The following is a 5,792-nucleotide window of genomic DNA, read 5'->3' as shown; positions in this document are numbered from 1 at the left end:
TATGCTTTCATGGGTCAGTTTTATAGTATGTGGTTTATACCTTGATAAAGGTGTTTAAAAATTTTTATGTAGGATCTTGAAAACTTAAAAAAGGAAGTAAATTTATACTAATGTTCTGTAGTATAATATCTGAATTGGGAGATTTTGGCAATTCTTATTTTTTCTTTCTACTGTTTTGGATTTTTATACATGTATTTTTATAACTGGAAAAATAAAAAAGAAGAAATGTCACAGAGATTTAATGTCTCTCTACCCCCTCCCCCCAACAGCAACAACAATAACAACAAACAAAACAAGAACATAGTTCGAAGAGAAATGACTTGTCACCTGAGTTCCAAATTGTCTTAACCCAGGTTAACTTGGCTTAAAACAGTAGAGTTAAATGGTGGTAAATGGTAGCTAAGGAAGCAAAGGGCATTTGGTGGAATATATATATACATATATATATTTTTTTTAATTGAGGTAGTTGACATACAATATTATATCAGTTTCAGGTGTACCACAGTGATCAGACATTTGTACACATTGCAAACTACTACAAGTCTAGTTACTGGGAAGATGCTTAATATCTAGTTAGAAAATTGCTAGTATGGTTTTGAAGCGGCTAATACTTTGGTCAGGATGTTATGTGAGAAAAGAGTGAAAAGGTGATTAAATATTTCAGTGCTTAAATCAGCAGGGAATAGTGATGGCCTAGTTGGCAAGACCGTACACGGAAAAGGACAGAGGCTTCCCTGATGCCAGAGAAATTGGCTGAGGAACAGTTTTGATGGAAAAGTCATGAACATGATGATAGACAAATGCTGTTAGAACGGGGATTCCAATGTTTGAGTTCCAGCTTTCCCATTTGCAATCTGACTTTTGACAAATTACTTAACCTCTTTGAGCTTCGTTTCTATTATTTTAAAAATGGCAATATCAATACCTACTTCATAGGATTGTTTTAAGGATTAAATCAGGAAGTACATAAAAACACTCAGCATTAGGGCACCTGGGTGACTCAGTCGGTTAAGCGTCTGACTCTTGATCTCGGCTCAGGTCATGATCTCACGTTCATGAGACAGAGCCCTGAGTTGGGGTCTGTGCTGGCACTAAGCCTATTTGGGATTTTCTCTTTCTCTCTCTCTGCCCCCTGCCCTGGTTGTACACACTTTCTCTTTCAAAATAAATAAATAAACTAAAAAAAAAAAGCACTCAGCATAATGCATGACACGTATATCTCAAAAATGTTTCCAAATATACTATATTACCACTGGGGGGAAATGGGAGGAGGGTACACAGTACTTCCCTGTACATTCTTTGCAACTTCCTGTAAATCTGTAATTATTTCAAAATAAAAAGTTAAAAAATGTATTAGCTATTGCGCATAAATTGTATTGTATCATTGTGCTACTTTGTTTATTTATTTTTATCAAGTGAAGGAATCAAAGACCAGGAACACAAGCAATTTGATTACAAAGAATTACACAGAGGTGAAATGAGAATGGAAGCAATTTCTTCTGAATTCTAGAACTCAGGGCAACATTACTGTGAAGTGACCTTAGAGTCAAGGTATAGTTTATTAGCGGAGTTCATCTGGGTTTCAATATGTGGTTTACCTATATCCTTTTCATGGTTCCACTCGACTCATCCATCCAAATTTCAAATAATAAATGTACTGTGTGGAGGGTAGGCTCTTCTTCCACTTTGCTTTGAATTGCAACTAACGTTTTCTGCATTTTAGGAGAAAGGCACAAAGAAAATTGACACTGCTGTTGTAATGGATTTATTGCTTGCCATTTTCACCTCTTAGTTTTGACAATAAAGTTAAACTTAGTGAAACAAATCATAGAGGGTGCATCTGGAAGTAACTACAACACTGTCAGTGGAGAATCCTTTTGGTTCTACTAACATGGAAAACAGCAGAGCGCTTCACATGGTGGGTGAGAAACAGGGAGTTTATTTTCCTTTATACTTGGTTTACAGTGGCCGTTCTAACAGGATGCTCTATTCTGTTCAGAACAAACCAATGCTAAGAAACTTGCAGCGGAGGCTGACCATGGGACAGAGCTTATGCTCTGCCACATTCTATGGGCAGCCTTTAACTCTTTTAAACAGAGAAAGAATGGCCTGAACAGGGGTGACTTGGAAGGGGCTCAGTTCTGTAGCTATTTCCCTCTCTATTCTTTCTCTTTTAGGATAGTCTGAGAAAATGTATCTATAGCAGATGTGAGTAAAAAGAGAACCAATGTCTTTGAAAGACAAAACCAGACTATGAAAGAACTAGGAAAGGCTAAGATTTCACCTTTTGGAATGTCACCTTGATATGGAGCTTTAAAGGGGTCTAGGAGAGGCAAGGAAAAAAGAAAAGGATAAGAATTTGACACAAATATTCACCTTCATACAATATACCAAAATATGTAAAGGAGGCTTTTGGTAGGAGACTGGTAAATAATTTTTTTTGAAAGTGGAAAATGTTTGTTCTTTTTACTTGGGAATGGCAGTGTGTGAGGGACATCTCACCAATCTGGCTCCAAACAACACAGAGATGAATAAAAATGAATGTTAAAAATCTGTTTAAAAAGCACATTCTCGTATTTTTCCATTTTCAAATGGATTCCTTTTTTATTATTCAAAACAATAACCGGTAGATCTGCCTTTTATAGATTTTCAGCTTCAGGAATGATCATTCTGAAGAAAAAAGTAAACAGCTCAATTAACAATAGAAAAATTAATAAACGGGATAGCACCAAACAATGCCAGGTAGGTCTTTTTATTGACAATATTTTCCCCACAAAATTCATTGGTTTTTTTCTTTAATGTTTTGTTTATGTTTGAGAGAGAGAGAGAGAGAGAGAGAGAGAGCGAGAGAGACAGCTTGAGCAGGGAAGGATCAGAGAGAGGGAGAGACACAGAATCTGAAGACAGGCTCCAGACTCTGAACTCTCTGTCAGCACAGAGCCTGATGTGGGGCTCGAACCCACGAACTGCGAGATCATGACCTGAGCCAAAGCTGGACGCTCAACCAACTGAGCCACCCAGGTGCCTCAGTGTTGTTTTTGAAGAAGCAAAAACATCGATTTCCAAGGCTCCTAGGCAACTAATGGAAGTTTTCACTAGCATTTGAAAGAAGACTAATTCTGGGAAATTCAGGCCTTCACAGCCACTTGGGTAATACTTTTTAACAAAATGGCTTGTGGGGTGCCTGGCTGGCTCAGTTAGGGGAACATGTGGCTCTTGATCTCGGGGTTGTGAGTTCTAGCCCCACTTTGGGTATAAAGATTACATAAAATAAATTGACTTGTGACATTCCCTCTATTTTACAGATCTCAGTGTAAACAGATTCAGAATTTAGGCCTTGTGTTGTACTCTGACCACTAAACAGCATGCAGCTTCTGGAATCCACAGACTACATTATAAGTGAAATTGGGGTAAGGGTATATAGAAAAATGAGTGCTGCTATTCTTTGTTTAAATATTATAAGGAGGGGCGCCTGGGTGGCTCAGTTGGTTAAGCGTCTGACTTCAGCTCAGGTCATGATCTCATGGTTTGTGGGTTCGAGCCCCACGTCTGGCTCTGTGCTGACAGCCCAGAGCCTGTAGCCTGCTTCAGATTCTGTATCTTCCTTTCTCTCTGCCCCTCCCCGACTCACGCTGTGTCTCTCTCTCAAAAATGAATAAAAACCAATAAATAAATAAATATTATAAGGAGGGAACAGAGTGAATTTTATAAACACTGGTTTAAAATCCATTGATCTTATCTTAGAGAAAGGAGAGAAAATCAAATGTAAAAAACATGTACTTGTGCTGAACTGTGAATAAGAAAACCTTCACTGAAATGTCTAGAGATGACACTGCCTAAAAGGACCTGTAGTAACATGTAAAGCAAGTAGGATAATAAATGCATAGTTCCTGAAGAACACCAACATTACACAGACCCTCCTCCTTTGCTGCCTTCCCAGAGAACAGTGAGATAAAGCTTACTGAGGCCTAGCTACCAAAGGCAGAGTTCGTATCCCAGGCTAGCAATTGGTACATAATCTCTATTTTACCACCATCACTGAGAATTATAAATCTGACATCTGGGTAGATTGTCCAGATAGCTTTTGTTGTCTTTGTATACCCAGTGGCTATTGATTTTGTGTTGTTACAAGATCACCAGTGAGTGCAAAGAGCCAAATCCTCTTCCCTCCTCGTTTCTACCCAGAATTTGCTAAAATGGTAAATGTCAACAAGACAAATACCACAAGCAGGGCAGAACTGTGATGGACTGAGTCCGTTGGGACTGGTTTCTGTTAATAGTTTGTGAATTTCTGTCATTTTGAGAATTAGTGTCAGCTGAACTCACATAAGGGCATTCTGCAAGGGAAAAAAAGAAATAGGGTATGAGTTTGGCTTTCAGTTTTAATGGTTCTATATGTGAGAAAACTAAACACACCTGGATAATAGAATCTATTCTGATTTTTGTTGCTTTTAGAAATATAATACACATCACACCATGTGCTCCAGCTTGAAATATCTGAGAGGCAAGTTTTTGGAATAGCTACGTAGAACCCATTTTATTACACAGAAATATGGATTTCAGAGAATTGATCTGATCCTTATTCTGATTTTAAGTGACATTAAATACGAATACAGTGGGATAGGAGGCCCACCGCCTGCAGTCAAAAGTCTTTGTAAAACTTTTGACTTCTCCAAACTTATTTATAGCCTACTGTTGACTAGAAGCCTTACCCCTAACATAGTTGAATTGTAATATGTATTATATACCACATGCTTACAATAATACTTTTTTCTTTTTCTGGTATTTCTAGACTATGCTGTTTGAGTTTTCTCAAATTGTTGCAGATCTCCAAAATTTTTCCCAATATAATTATTTTTAAAATTCTACATAAGGTTCAAATCTGTGGAGTTCAAGGGTCAGCTGCATAGTGTCCTTGGTTAAGACCACAACGTGTAAAGGGATAGGCTGATAAGAGGAATTCCCTCTCCTCTCCAAGAAACCAGTCCTGCCAATTTGGTATCTAAACAATTGGGTGTTTTGTTCTCCACTTCTGGAGATTACAGGTTGGAGGTCTTCGGTGGGATACGAGATAAAGTCTTGGAAGATAGGACAGTGTGAAATGGAGTTAGAAAACCTGGATTCAGCCTCCACTTTGCACTTGAGCAAATCACTTAACGCATGTAAAAAAAAAAAAGCGGGAATAATAAAATCGCTGTAATAGTGATTTCAGGCATACACCTCAAGTGCTAGCAAAATTATTTAAACTAAAGAAAGAAAATCTAATCATCCGCGCCCTTCATCAAGCATCTTCTAGATAGGAAGTACTCTCTGGGTTCCTTACATTTTTCATTAACCCCAATCATCCTTCATTTAAAAATGGGTTACACACCTAAGTAAATGACAGAATGGAGATCTGAACCCAGGCCTGCCAGCGCTTTCGCTGGAGCATTTCCCACTTTGTCAGCGAAGGATGGGCAGGACACGGGGCAATAACCGGTGCTTCAGAGTTAACCGCGCCTGGGTGGGAAAGCGGGCTGCACCACGACGTGCAGCCGGGCCCCGGGGCTTTGTTACCAGCTACTTCGCGAGGGCCCCCTGCGCGAGGGGAGGCGGTGCTTCCTCCACTCGGAGGGTGGGACCCTCGGCCTCCGCCGGGCCTCGGATCGCCGACGAAGTACGTGCAGCCCTGGGGAGGGGGCGCGGGGCGGTGAACCGCGCGCCCGCGAAGAAGGGCCGCGGCCGACGAGGCGGTGGGCGAGGCCTGTGACCCAATAAAGCGGGCCGGGCCGCGGGAGGCCCCGCCCGGGCCC

The sequence above is a fragment of the Suricata suricatta genome, chromosome 14, assembly GCF_006229205.1.
Source record: "Suricata suricatta isolate VVHF042 chromosome 14, meerkat_22Aug2017_6uvM2_HiC, whole genome shotgun sequence".
NCBI classification, from domain to species: domain Eukaryota; kingdom Metazoa; phylum Chordata; class Mammalia; order Carnivora; family Herpestidae; genus Suricata; species Suricata suricatta.
This window is presented reverse-complemented; position numbering follows the sequence as displayed.